This window comes from Cydia amplana, chromosome 12 (assembly GCF_948474715.1).
Source record: "Cydia amplana chromosome 12, ilCydAmpl1.1, whole genome shotgun sequence".
In the NCBI taxonomy this organism is placed as follows: Eukaryota; Metazoa; Arthropoda; class Insecta; order Lepidoptera; family Tortricidae; genus Cydia; species Cydia amplana.
Genome location: NC_086080.1, coordinates 17,158,979 through 17,174,956, shown reverse-complemented (window position 1 = coordinate 17,174,956; position 15,978 = coordinate 17,158,979). Strand labels below are relative to the sequence as shown.

Here is a 15,978-nt window from a genome sequence, read left to right as displayed (position 1 = left end):
ATTATTAACTGTCATTTCAGTCTACCGAATAAAAGAATAGACTTTAGATCATTCAACGGGTGCGGTATTTCCGGGTACGACATTTAATCCTCCAAAAAAAGAGCGTACTTATATTAAAGGCCGGCAACGCACTTGCAACTCCAGAGGGGTTTGTGGACGAAGGTAATTGTTTACCATCAAGCGTTTTCATCTAGTTGTTTGCTTCCTATAATTCCTATATGAAAAAAAAAAGATATCTCTAGCGGCTTTCATATTGATTGTCATAGGTATACATACGAAGTGATGGACAAACAGAAATCAAATTCCTAAATTGTTCTAGCCGTATTACTTCAAGAACAGTTAAGTACAAGTAGGTATTCAAATAGTTTCAACTTGGAGTGCCGATAGTTCTCCAAAGTTTTCAAGTGTATTACATACACTTTTCAAGTTGTATCGGTATATGCATGGTATCGATCAGGTATTCCGCCCACGCATAATTAAGGACATACGCGAAGGTTACGGCCATGGGGGCTATCACCTGGCACTGGGTGATACCTGACAAAACAAGTTGAAAGAAAATTAGCTGATTAAAAATTATTAGGGTTGTGTCATGATGATATTTAAATATCGGTTATGTTATGGTACCAAATCTATGGAATAACACAAAAAAGAGTATTTTCGCGTTCAGCTGTTTCTTATTTACTTAACCAAAAGTCATTGTAAAATAGATGAATTATATTAAGCCACATTTAGTAACAGTACAGCAAGTACAATTCGTCAAATCGTTTGGTCTTCAGAGCATGCCAGGAAGTAGCCTATAAAATATTCGTCACCCTTCGTTCGACTTCGAAAAATAAATATTAGAGGCTTATGTTTAAATAATGTTTAATAAATATTTAAGGACAGTCTTACAAAGATCGACCTCGTCCTAAATTAAATATTGTACTACGACGACATTATACTATGAATAATATAGGTACAAACAAAACATCCATAACACAGGAACAATTCGTGTTCGTTATACAAACATATGCCCTCCGCATCTCCGCACTGCAGCAAGACGCATCCGTCCATATTGTTCTAGTTGAACAGAACCTATTGTGGGATGAACACGCAGACTAGGTCCCAAGTTCTAACTATGTAGTTATTGTTTAACAAGCCAGCTTGTTATTCAAATTCATGTTCGCTAACAAGTACAGTATAGATATTGGACGTGCCTTAATATGTATTACGTTTGAAACATGCACTTTTGAAAACCAGTGTATAGGTTTGATCGAATACCCACGGAACTAGAGCAGAGTCCAAACAAAACCTTAAAGGGTTAAAATCGGGTCGATAGAAACATGTAGAATTGTAGATTCTATTTTCATTTATGTATTTTCAGTTGTACATCGTTTTCGCATATGAATCGTTCCCTTGCATACCATAATACCTACTGTTTGTTAGAAAGAGACAACAGAGGTTTGTAAGAGGTTGCTAAGTTTTATTAACGAGGCGGTTAAGCTTCACCGTTGGTGGTACCTAACTAACAATTTTAGCTTCAACCATGAGGCTAAAAGAGCGTTTCTTTTAACTTTTGCCATTTTAAAAAGGTCACTTTATTGCCACTTTTGTGTTATTTCTAGTCAGGATTGCGAGCCCTTTTCATCCTTATAGGAGAAAAAAAGTGTGCTAAAATTTCCATACACTTTTCAAACTTTCCTTTTTGTTACCGCCATACAAAGTATATGGGGAAATGGTAACACAATAGGGAAAAAAACTCTGGGACATTTTTTACCCCAATAGGATCGAAAGAGCTCGTGATTCTGAGTAGAAATAATACAAAAGTGGCAAAAAAGGTCACAATATATAAAAATGGCAAAAAATAAAAGAAACGCTCAATTCGTAAACTTATTGCGAATATATTAAATCCGATTGTCAGTTAAAACTGTTAAAAGTGTTGCTGCTAAATAGTACCTAAGTACTTGGAAATCTTTACAGCCAAAATGTTTCATGAATGTTTCCAGCCACAGTCCGGGCAGTTACAGTTAGTTAAATATTCACGCTAGACGAGAATGCATATTTAAACGAGAGACCGCGCTTGTATAATGAGATTAATGAGGTGCCTAAACTAAATGGGTTTCGGCTTCGCTAGGCGCATATCTTTGAATTAAATTATGTTATTTAGGTATAGGTACAATGTGAGTCGCTGAACTTCAAACTCGAGTAAATCCAAATGTCAGATTATGAGATTTTGGTACCTATTAGGGCTCATTTGGACGGCGCGCGAACTCAAATAAAATAAACGATGCCCCTTATTTGGTGAACCTTACGCGAAAAGGAAAAATAGTTGATCAAAATATTTGATCCGGAGGAAAATAATACAATAAGTAAATTGTAAAACTCGATTCGTGATGTACTTACCTTCGTTTTTTACGGTCACACTAAATTAAACATCTCATCATCTAAACTCGATAAAGTCAGTGTCAGTACGTCTGTTCGTCCTAAGTTTATTCGTCCAGTGAACCCCCAAAGTGACCCTTATAAACCTGATCACTCCGACCCGTGCAAAGTTTAAGGTTTAATTATTAATAAATTACGTTTCTTTTTGTTTATACATATTTTAGACGGTAGGCATTAATGCTTTGCGAATATTTAATTTGTGAGGCCGATTCGGTTTTAATAATTTGATAAGGTTTTTGATCGAGCGTTAGCGAAGGTATCCGTTTCAGCTTTGGCAATAATGCTTTCGTACTTCCGGATGTTCTCCTCTACGGAATTCTCAACCGATTCATTTTGTGAGCAGGTTCGATGGTTAAATGTATTTTTTTTCAGTTTTCGGTAATTCTTCCGCGGAGCCATATAATTCAGTGAGTGCTCCTGGGGTCCACAGCTCACAGAGCCACCAAATATCTTGCGTCGGGTTTTTACTTTATTAAGTATCGCACACGCATCACTCAGGGTTATCAGTTGATCCAGACTGTTTGTCATCGTTTAAGATTCGCTAAATTTTATTGAATGGAAAGTTTCATAGTAAACCGCCGTGGCGCGCCGGGTGACATTGATCAATCTGTCAAGTGCAGATGCAACTGGCACTAAGTGTCGTATAATAAACATAATTATACGTATTTTATCGCTGAATGGCGCTCGTTGGTAGAAACTACCGATCGAAACTTGAATAATGTGGAAAAGATCACGTGACTTTTCTTCGGCATCGGGATGCTGCCGGGAGCATCGGGATGACGCCCGATACATTTTTACTTTTCGTTTGACGTTAGTCGATGCTCTAATGTCATCTTGGCTAGGGCCCCATGAGTCGTCTTATTATTGGTACGCGTGAGAGCCCTAATGACACGACCCAAGGTTGTAGCAAAATAAAGTTAAAAGGTAAAATAGGGTCAAAAGGTTTAAGAAATAAAGAAAGAAATAAAGGGCAAAACTTTATCAAATTGGTCGTGACAGAATCGGTCTTGTTGCTTACTCGTGCTGAAAGAAGCGTTAACATCGTTAAGGACTACCTAAATGAGGATAATCTCAGACAGACATATCTAATTCCTGGGTAATCATAGTAATCATACATTAGGGCAACAAAGCGGAAAATACTCCACGTGTACATTTAGACTCGGTAAAGATATTTGGAACTATGAGAACTATACACTTATAAGGATTTTTCTTTTATACCGCCTATATGAATCCCTTTTAGATCATATATATAGGCTTTGGCGTAGCGCCATCGCCACCTTGGAAGCTATACACACATACACATAAGTTATCCGACAGGACATCTGAAAAATACATAGAATTTTAATATAGACCCATATTTATGCAGTGCGCTTTTAGTCCAATTTAGTTCCTCTATTTCGTACATAGCTAATAAGTACTTACATCTTCAAGCCATTTACCATACACACGCTATTGCCAAGCTGACTGAATATTCACAGCTTATACCCATGCCGGCCTGGCTTGCTGCCATGCTTGCCTAGACACATGTATATTTAATAAAAAAAACATTGTACAGGGTGGCCAAATAAGAGGTATACACTTTATTTTTGAAATTTTATTCTATAAAACATAAAAAATATTAAGTATTCCTTGTTAAATATAATATGTAGGGTCAGCAATTACACATGGAAAATTAATGTCAGACAAATGTCCACCAGCAGCATGGCAGATGCGAACCCTTTTCATCGCGTTTTTCATCACTTTTTCACACATTTCTGGCGTTATCTCAGCGACAGTGTTTCGAATATTTTGTTTTAATTGCTGAAGGTTCGTTGGCCTATTAGCATAGACACGTCCCTTTAGATAGCCCCACAGAAAAAAGTCAGGAGCTGTTAAATCAGGCGATCTTGGGGGCCAGTCAATGTCACCGTTTCTCGAAATTAATCGACCGGGAAACGTTATTTTTAATGTTTCTAATATTGTTTTTAATGATTAAAACACGTTGTTCCGTCGTAAAACGCTCCATAATAAATTTGCCGTATCTACACAAACGAATTTTCATGCAATAACTGTCATATTTACCGCCAAAATAAAATGGCGGCAAAAAAAAGTTGTATACCTAGAGGAACTTAAGGAACTTAGAAGTTACACTCCATCCTGTATAAACACTCCAGTGAATAAAGTTCACAACGAAGTGCTCTCAGAATTTATAATTTAATTGTATTTCTAATTGGTTGAACAGGCAGAGCCACGATTGATCAATGTTAACTGGCCTGGCTGCTTTTGTTTCGAAAATAATTAATAACGAAACGCGTTCACCACAGTTGGTCTCTTTTCTAGACGTATTTACAGCATATCAATTCGAGTAGTGTATTATACTCGTATTGGTTTCAGTACTTTTCTTTAATCGAATTACATTTAAGCTCATATCACGTCAATGTACAATAATTATACAAATATTCATGTAAATTTAAGAACCATAAAGCACAAATTTAATGACACAAGTAGCCATAGTAATAAAAAAACATTGTATAAACACTCCAGTGAATAAAGTTCACAACGAAGTGTTCTCTATAATTTATAATTTAATTGTATTTCTAATTGGTTGAACAGGCAGAGCCACGATTGATCAATGTTAACTGGCCTGACTGCTTTTGTTTCGAAATAACGAAACGCGTTCACCACAGTTGGTCTCTTTTCTAGACGTATTTACAGCATATCAATTCGAGTGGTGTATTATACTCGTATCTGTTTCCGTACTTTCCTTTAATCGAATTACATTTAAGCTCATATCACGTCAATGTACATCCAATTATACAAATATTCATGAAAATTTAAGAACCATAAAGCACAAACGTAATGATACAAGTAGCCATTAATTTATATTCATAAAAATAAATGGTTACTTGTCAGTTACTTATGGTTATGTGTGATCAGTTGTGGCTCTGTTTGCATATTTTGTTGTACAGTAGAGTCCGGTTATAACGACGCCCAAGGGACCGCTGATATTACGTCGTACTAACCGGACGTCGCACTAAACGAACTGCCAATTTTAATATATTTTTTTATCAAAATAATGACATCATTTTGTATTTATTAATACTTATGCGACAATCAACGAAAAAAAAAAACATTTTAATTAAAATATTCATTTACGTTAGTATTACAACACTTAAATGCAGAGACTTGTGTGTTTAGAAGAAGCCACTTTTGTAGGTTCGCGTACTCACTCATCATCCGCAAATTACTCGAATCCCGTAAAATAAAAAGTCGTAATTTTATAGGGATCTAATCAAGGTGACAATCGTACATCGACAATCAAAAAATAAATAAGTTTTTTGTCAAACATTTCAATTTTGACTCAAGCCTTTATCGCGGACTGTTTACTTTTGTTTCAACAAGCAACCTATACTCAATTGAGACAATTCTTACAAACCCAAACTCAATTAGGATGCGTTGTTTTATCAAACAGTTCCTATGGCCACCTCCAGCTCGAAGGTACCAAAATATTGTATTGTCACCCATCTTACATAATTATGTATGTGAAGTTTAAGCTCAATTGAATAATGCGAATTGGGTTTTATTTAGTTTGCAAGATTACGAAAAGTCACAGTTTTTCATCTTGCTGCGTATAGGCAAAGGGGTGAGGGGAGTTGGGTGCGCGGGACGGAGTAAGCTTCTTACCAACAATTTATTTGTAATGGCTCCTCTACACGATGGGCCAACGCCGGCCACTCCAAAGGACGCAGCCATGCGGTAGAATGAGATAGCAATATCACTTGCACCCTCTAACGCATAAATGCGTCCCTTGGAGTGGCCGGCGTTGGCCCATCGTGTAGAGGAGCCATAAAAATTACGTCGCTCGTCGTTGTAACCGGACTTGACGGACGGATTTTGTGTCAATTTCCGTCGTTAAAAGCGGTCGGTCGTTATAAGCGGAGTCGTAATAAACGGTTGTACTTTCATAGTAGCTCATACTAAAACCAAACAAGTGCTTATACTTACGTCGCTATAAGCGGTTGGTTGTTATATGCGAAGTCGTACTAATCGGACTCTACTGTAGTTGTACGGCACTTAACCCTTCCATTTTCTTTACCCCAAGTGACCCTTTTAAATTTCTTCTCTTCCTTTCCTCCATCCTTACCATCCCTTCCTTGTTCCCAGGTCCTTCAACTGCTTTGACCATACGCGATGACATAAGCTCTCAAAATTCCACTGACAGAGGCCTTAAACGGATCAGCGCGCCCAAAACTGAACTCGTAAGCACCTCTAGTAAGAATGTTTCCAGTGGTGCTAAAACTGTAAGCAAACTACAGTTATTCAAGCGACAAAACAGTAAGAAGCAATCAAGCAAGGAAAAATTATTTACTGATAAAAATGAAAGCACAGTCAAACCTATAACTTCTCACAGAACGATGCAGACAAGCAATAACGAATTAAATACTATTGAGGAAAACGCTGACAAACCAATGAAAGCAAGCAAAGTACGAATATCAACAATCGATAAAGGTGATATCAGTAACAAAAACAACATGCAAGAAAGCAACTTAAACACTGATAAGGATGCTGGTAAATCAAGAAGAGCCAAACTATCCCTTAATGATAAAAACTCGCATCTCAGTAAAGATAATAGTACATCGGGAAGAGCAAGCAAGGCAAGATTGTCCCTTGCCGATAAAATTGAAAAGGCGAACCGAAAACTTAGTTCAAAAGCAGTCTTAACTGAAGTGGAATCTGCATCCCATGAAATTACTGGTACCACGAGACAAGCTAATAAAGGAAGAATGTCTCTTGCTGATTCAGACGATACTCTAAAAAATAATCTCGAAGCCAATGAACGTATACACACCGATACTAATAAAACTAGACGACGAAGTAAAGATTTTTATAACGAAAAATCTGAAACTTTCACAGAGGAAGTTAGCAACACAAATAAAGTTTTCTCTGATGTAGATAAACACAGTGGGCCAACGTTTATACATAGTGACGAAAATACATCTACAGATCGAAGACACGCTAGCAATATAACAACACTTTCCGAAGAAGTAGAATTATATTCTAATATAGTAGGACCGTCCAGTGACAATTACGTGAGTGAACATATTAACTGTAATTCAGATGTTATAAAAACAGAAGAAATTAAATCTTTTGCTACTGAGAACTTGACTTCAGAAGAAGGTACTATTACGCTTAATAATAATGCATTATTTGGTTTAGTTGTTGCCGTATTAGCGGTTTTATTTTATTTAATATGGGAACGGGCATAATCTTTTTTTTTAATATTTTTTATTGTTTTAAGTGTAAATAAAATGTAAAGCAATTGTTTCGCATTTACCTATATATTTTATGTTTCTTTTTATGTATAGTTTGTCCCTTATTTTTTAGTATGTGAACGAGAATGCGATAAAAAACATACATACCGTATGTTTTTTAAACATCGTATAAAATTATGCGGCAATTAAGACAATAAGACGGATTCAGTGTGTTGGAAAAATGAGCTAAAATGACCGGACTGTTATTCATTGGGGCAAAAGTTGGGACAAAACCGTATATTATATTTTAAGGACAGTTAAGGGGGTCGAATGAGCCAAGACATTTTTTATTCCACGAGCCAAGCTATTTTATACACTCGTAGGTACACAAAACGTCAACGTCAGTGTTCTCAGATTCCTATATTCAATTCACCGTTGATTTTAATTAAAATGGTAATTTCGAGCGTGCGAACAAAATACAACCTTTTGCCGCCGACTTATGGTGAGTATTTCAGGAATATACATGTGCTGAAAATGCGACATGGCGTTATTCGTGTTGACGTGAACTGCCTGGGAGGCCCTGGTAGATATTCTAGATATTTTCCGTAAACTATTTTGCTCGTAGCTTTGAAACTGTTGGGGCGTTGATGGAGGTATGTATGCGTACAAGTATTTGTGGCATTTTCATCTAAACGGGTACGTATTGTCGGTCGTCAATAAGACGCTATTTCCATAAAGCTTCACAATTAAATCATTCTCATTCAATCATTCTCATGTAATTGTGTGTGTAAACATAGGCTCCATAATGCTTTTGCAACACCTACCTTTTCGATTATTTCTCTGTTTCCGCTACCCAAAGGTTGGTTGTCTGGAAGAGATCGCTCTTTAGCGATAAGACCGCCTGTTGTCTGCCTCTACATTTAATCAATTGTTCTTTTCATTTGTATCTTTTTACTGAGGTGTGCCAATAAAGAGTATTCTATCTATCTATCTATCTCATCGACAACCGACAAAGTGGTACCTTTTAGTTGAAAACGTCACATTTTATAAATTTCAAGTTAGTTTATCGTTAGATTGGTGTAGAAACTGGTTTGTTTTAAACCTTCTATAGATTTAGTCTAGCCTTTCTAATATTAGTAAACTATTAGAGACAGATATAAATAATAACAAACAACAATAATCCATACCCAAGTGTTTATAAACGTGAGTTCCAAGAACATTTGTACAACATATGGTCCAATGATTTTACAATTCAGTATAACTTGTTTTAGCAAGAGTAGCTTAAGGAAAAACGTGGCATAACTTAAACTGGTTATAAATAATGATTTCAAACAAGGAACAGGATAGTTTAGTTCTATGACTTTGCGATTCTTCTTTGATTATACAGGTAAGTAAAGTTTTAAGTATAAATCTTGTGACCGTTTTATGGACAACAATTTTTAAGTCTCTCTGGTTTTAAGTATAATCTTAATCTTATATCTTTTGTTATGGAATAAATTATAAGATGACTGTTTGTAGCAAAAAGAGCTAAAACTGTTAATAGCTGGGGTACGTTTGATATTATTTCCAAGATTTATATATCCTCTTATTTTGAACCCAATGAAAATTCAAACCTCTTAAACCTAACGAGATTCGAACTCACGATGATCTCTTCTGGAATAATGGTTGAGTTAGTTACTCTTACTATCTGAGCCATCAAAGTTTGTTGGACCCTGGCTAATCTTTTCACCATAAACAACATTTTGATTTCCTGCCCTAGTAGCACGGTCGCATTTTTATCGTTTATCACCATGCCTGTCACGTTCTAAAAAGTATGTAAGTGCGAAAGTGACGGGCATTGTGATAGTCGATAAAAATGGAACCGTGCTGAGCCCGCTGTATCGGTATAACCCATGTTAGTTAAAAGTTCAAAGTATACCTAGAAATGTGTTGTATAACTTGCTTTTCACCCTTTAGTCTCGGAGAAAAACTACCCCTTGGCCGTACTGGAAATGTCGGGAGATAATTTTAAAGCTTAAGGTTATGTCCCATTAAAGTAAATAATAATGATAGGAGTACCTATAACTAACTATAGAGTCTAGAAAAACAAGGTTTTGACAATAGGTACTCCACATTAGATTAGAACAAGTTAATATTCAACCCTACGATTCGTGCAACGCAGCGATTCAGCCTTGAACTTGCTTGCTTAATTACATAAAGTTCTATTTGGTTTGGGACGCTACCTCAATTGCAACTTCGTCGAAATGCGGCTTTGCATTTACCGTTAGCCTTGCCATTTGATTTTGAACTCTAAAACGAAAAGTTTAGAGTTTATATTTTTGTAGGTTGATGAGCTCTCATCTGTAATTCGAATGCAGCCTTGCATGTCTATTCCAACCTGTGATGGTATTCCAAAAGCTTACTGCAAAATTAAATGCAGCCGCATTTAATGCTCTGTTGACCAAGTACAAGTAGTCTCCAAATCGTATCACGTCGTTTGCGGGTAGGGATTGCAAATATTCGAAACTTTCAGGTATTCGAATATTCGACTTTTTCTGACGACATATTCGAATATTCGAATAATTATTCGAATATTATAAAAAATAAGAAAAGGAACGAGAAATCGGTTTATTATCGTTTTATTCAAAAGCTTTTTTCACATATTGCTAAAACTAGTGATATTTTGCAGAAATCCACTTAGGTAATTGACTAGATTTTATCATCCTACTATGAGATCCCCACATTTATAAAAACAAGTAAAACGCCAAAATTAGACGTATTCAATATTTTTAGATAAAACTTTTATTATAAATGCGTCGTTGCGTGAAATAATATAACTTTAACCATCCAAACACCTATTCGAATATTCGACAAATTCGAATATTCGAATATTCGAATTGCAAGCCCTATTTGCGGGTAGGGACCATTAAAAACCTACTCGCAAAATGATCCTTTGCCTCTTTCGTAGAGCGTGTCTTTTCTATTTTACAAATATTGCCCATTCGCATCATGTTCTTTACTGCGATATCTTCCGATTTGCCAAATGTCCTTTCTAAAATTGTCCTTTCGCAAAGAATGACATAAGTACGCAAGTAATTATACTCGTTAACATAAACAACGGGATGCGGGTCATAATTTTAAGTTACCCTGGTTCTAAACATAAGACTCTCTCTTACTCTTAAAGTAGTCGCAAGTCCGCAACAACAAGGCCTGCGATTTCATAGAGCATCAAGATTTCGACAAGGTTGCAACTATCATGTGTGCTGTAGTTAGTTAGAACTTTTGTTTTCTATGTACAAAGTGAACATAATTCACTGGCGAATGGTCCTTATTGCAACGTTATAAGGTCTACCGATGTGAAGTGCGATAGTGTTAACACTTATGAAACTGAATGGTTATCGCAATGGATATTGATGCGTATTGGCACTATTGGCAGTAATGTTAGGCTTTAGTGCAATGTTGATTTAGTATCGAGGTTTGGCAACGGCAAGTGTTGGCTTGTTGACAGGTGAGTTATCACCTCACAAATTCACATTATTCGTATTTCGTTCATTTGTATCTATTGCCTAATTTGGTATTGCTCCTTCCCAACACGTGGACGCTAACTATGTAGGTTGTGCATAAAATCCAAGTAACAGAGAGAGCCGTGGAGCTGAACTGTTTTATTATACGAGTACAACAGCAAAGCATTGGCGTTCACTAACCATGTATGGACCTTTAGTCTGAAATAAATGATTTTTTTTTATTGGCTATGAAGAAAATCCATCCCCAAATATTTCATACAACGAAAATGTGGATGTTGGGAATAATTACTAATTACATAAAGTGTAGTTGCAAAGTAACATCCATTACTGACGAACGAACCTAGTCACGAATGTCCAAAGGGACACGACGCTTATCAGCGGAGCAAATGCCGCCTGAAGACTAAGAAAGCGGACCCCGCGTAACGGGAGGTGGCGAGTAGAAAGAAGAAGAAATAGAAATGTTTATTTGCCAGAATACGTTACAATTAGGTCTTAATACAGTTTTAGCATCAGTACAGACACAGGTACAGGGTACAGGACAGAGAGCCTTGCAGCCAAGGAGCGCCCCATGCGCCATCAAGCTTCAAGACCGAGTGAGGAATGTCGAGATTTAAAGTTGCACCAAGGTGCAAGACGTGTATATATGGGATTATTCCACTAACGTCAGCTACCACTTCGGTCAGATTTTTTTAATTTATTTAACCATACTTAAATGGAATTAGGCGGGACATTGCCAGGCAAAGTGGACCCAAATGTTAACAGATTGGTGGCCACTTACGGATGAAAGAAGCGCTTGGCGTCCGTTAGCTCGTCGGATCGGGATAAATGGTGCATTCGAAGAGTGACGTGACGTGTTCTTCGTGCCGTGCTTAAGAAATGGATGATGCACTTTATTTTGAACGACATAAGTGTACCTACAATAAGCAATTATATTTGTAGAAGCCGTAAATATATCGATAATTTCGAAACCAACTATAAACTCAATGAAACTAGTGCTTTCCTGCCAATACTGGCGTTGATTCATATCTGATCGGATATAATTATATATCACGTGTGGAAACCGAATAGTGAACATGCACGTGTCGGACGCGACTCGTTACGTCGATTACGTGCCGGACGCGTTACGTGCTCTTCCCGTTACATTTCGCATTAGTAATTAAGTATACATAGATACACATTATTGGAGGATTTTACACAAATAAACGTTCCACATTGATTTCTTCCCATCCGTGTTTTCCTGGTAGCTTCCAAATCCAAAGGCCTGGGTAAGATTTACGAGGGCGTCTGCCGTCTGACCTTCCAAGGGGATACAGGGCCTAATTGGGATTAATGCGGTTTCGTCATGACGTTTTCCTTCAACGAAAAGCGACTAAGTAAGTAGTAAAATATCATAACTATTTAATTATTACAATTAGAACTTATTTACAGTCTCACCGCTAGACTACCAACGCTTTCTCCCACTTATCTAAATGCTGAAATTAATGTTTTCTCATCCGATTTTAACCTATTCTAGGTACTTCAATAATGTTTTTAATATACTTAAATCTAGCGTTACAAATAGTTTATTCTATATACAGACATAAACTTGTTACTAATGCAAGTAATGCAACGGCTAAAAATACGGTATTGGAAGAATTATACCTTTTCAGTCCTCTTTTTACATGGGTACACAGTTACACACGCCTGAATAATAATAGAAATTAAACTTTCTCCTGAATAATAATAGAAATTAAACTTCTAATTATAGATTTCAGTGTAAAGCTAGTTTATTTTCAAGCACAATGGTCCTCATAGCCTCCCACACGGTTAGCGTGGGCGTCATATTAGCGGCACGCTTTGATGCGATGTGGCTGTTTCATGAAGCTAAATTCCCGTAGGCGGGATGCTGTGCATTCTAGAGTAATCACTACATAGTATAAAACAAAGTCGCTTCCCGCTGTCTGTCTGTCCCTATATATGTATGCTTCTATCTTTATACTACGCAACGGATTTTGATGCGTCTTTTTTTAATAGAGTGATTCAAGAGGAAGATTTATTATGTATAATTTGTTAACCCGTGCGAAGCCAGGGCGGGGTGGGTTGCTAGTGTGAAATAATGTGAAATTGAAGTCTTTCCATGTCATTTGCTAAGGTGCGGTACATGTACGGTGCTATTTTAGTGAAATTTAGTGGGATCATATCAATGCAATATTTGAAACATCAACAGATTTTTCATCTTGAGCCGATTCGCCCCGTGACCCGATTCGCCTCGTTCTACCCTACTTTTTTTCACCTATGAATAGAGTGATTCTTGAGGAAGGTTTAGGTGTATAATTTGTTAAGGTTCTACCCGTGCGAAGACGGGGCGGGTCGCTAGTCTCTTAATAATTTGGAACCGGATTAGATAATTTTCGGTTTAAGAACAACCGGTTCAAACAGAAATAAACGCATTTAACTGATTTTCAGGACCGAAGTGATCCTATAAGTGTTCCGTGAACAAAGTTTTGTACGGAACGGAATACTAAAAGTATTGCAGAATTTATAATTATAACCTCACCTTTTTGACCTCGTTGGAACGAGTCTTAAAATTCCTACACAATACAGAGGAATGCTGTTTATTTTAAAAATATTGTTAATGTATTTCCATTATCTTTAAAGGGCTTTGTCCAAGGTATTGTAATTTATAAAACAAGAGTCTTTTCGTCGCTTTTTCACTGCAAATAATGGCTGAATATGGTGAATTAAAATTATTGAAGCTTTCGATGCAACTAGCAAACTAATAAAATATTTATGTACGAGGGGTGTTCAAAATATTCTCGGTATGAGAATGAAAACAAACAAGTACGAAAAGTTTGATACTTTTATTTTTCAATATACTCCCCCCCTATGTTCATACACTTAAAAGATCGATCAATTATTTTTTTTAATCCTGCATAAAAATATTTTTTATCTTTGGTGTAAAAATGCTCCTCCACTGACGCCTTCAATGCTTCATCATCGGAAAATTTATTTCCACGCAGATCCTTTTTAAGATTGGGGAACAAAAAGAAGTCGCTGGGGGCTAAGTCCGGACTATACGGTGGGTGAGTAACAGTTTCAAACCCACATTCAACAATAGCTGCATTGGCAATATGAGCAGTATGGACGGGGGCGTTGTCATGCAGAAGCATAACACCTTTGGTTAACTTTCCTCGCCTCTTTTCTTTGATTGCATCCTTTAATTGACGTAGAATGTTAGCGTAGTACTGTCCTGTGATATTTACACCTTTTTCTTTATAATCGATCAGTAATACTCCTTCACAATCCCAAAATATCGTGGCCATGACCTTGCCAGCTGAAGGGATGACCTTGAACTTCTTGGGATGAGCTGAACCCTTAATGTGCCACTGCATGGACTCTTGTTTACTCTCTGGGTCATAATGATGAACCCAGGTTTCATCTCCAGTAACTATTCTTTGCAGCACCTCATCAGGATTTTCACCGCACAGGTCAATAAAATCGGAACAACAAGCTACACGCATGTCTTTTTGAAGCCGAGTCAGCATTCGCGGAACCCATCTTGCACTTACTTTTGACATATTAAGATGGTCATGGATAATATCATGTACGGTACCAATAGAGAGATTGGTTACTTGTGCTATAGATTTTACCTTCACTCGACCATCTTCCAATATAAGTTTTTCCACTTTATCAATATTTTCTTGTGAAGTAGCTACTACAGGCCGGCCAGGTCTAGGGTCGTCTTCAACACTCTCCCTTCCACGTTTAAACTCGCTTGACCACTTTTGAATGGTAGATAAAGAAGGAGCAGACTCACGGTAAACACAATCCATTTCCTCTTTTATGGTTTTTTGATTTTTACCCTGTTTTGTCAAGAATTTTATCACGCATCGATGTTCTAATTTAGTTAACATTGTCAATTCCCACATGATGTTCATGTTTGTTCAGCAATTGCAGAAAAACAAAAGAACATCTCGCTTCGAATTATACTTTTTTTTAATGTCAATGAATAAACCTTAACGGCCAGTAACGAAAGAAATTTTAGAAGAGGTTGTAAGATATCAATACCGAGAATATTTTGAACGCCCCTCGTACAATCAATAATTATGTCTATGTTAGATTTTTTTGTGAACTAGGCGCTCACTAAAAAGTTACTCGAAATCCCTCGCTTAGCTGAAAATGTGTTAAATTTCACATGTTCAATTTCCGAAATTTATGTCAAGCTCAAGTTCTGAACATGGGATCCATGAGAAATCGAGGGAACTCCTCAAATCTTAAAGGCACACGTATAGAATTTTCTGTATTTTCATCATAAAATAAAGCATTAACATTAAAAACTGTCGCATTTGATGAACTGGAACTGCTGATGATGATCAGAACAGAACTCTTCAACGACTCATAGTACATGTTTGGTGATTTCGAATTTCGACTTTGACTTGGACTGGGACCCGGACTCGGATCCAGATCCGGACTCGTACCCGGATCCGGTTCGGACCCGGGCCCGGACCTGGACTCGGACTCGGACCTGGACTAGACCCGGACTCGGACACAGACCCGGACCTTGACCCGGAAAACCACTATGATACCTAAACTAAATAAACCACTATGATTACCTACCATAAAATGTAGGTATAAAGTATGATGAGGCCAAACCCCTCCCGCTCAAACCCCCGTACACCGCACCGCATGCGCCGTTAAGTGGGTTAGGTTAGGTTTGAACTGCTATCCTCACAGAACCGAACAAAAGTGGGTTAGGTTAGGTTAGAACTGCGAGCCTTACAGAAACGGAATGCTTCCTTTTCTACATAGCGCACCATCTACAATAATCTTTCACCGGGCCGCAT

At 37.2% G+C, this 15,978-nt stretch overlaps 1 protein-coding gene across 2 annotated transcripts in view; it reads left to right on the top strand.

Annotated features, from left to right (window-relative positions):
- Window positions 1–15,978, top strand: part of LOC134653146 (protein real-time) — an 86,074-nt gene that overhangs the window by 57,212 nt on the left and 12,884 nt on the right. The gene's annotated exons all lie outside the window — the stretch shown is intronic.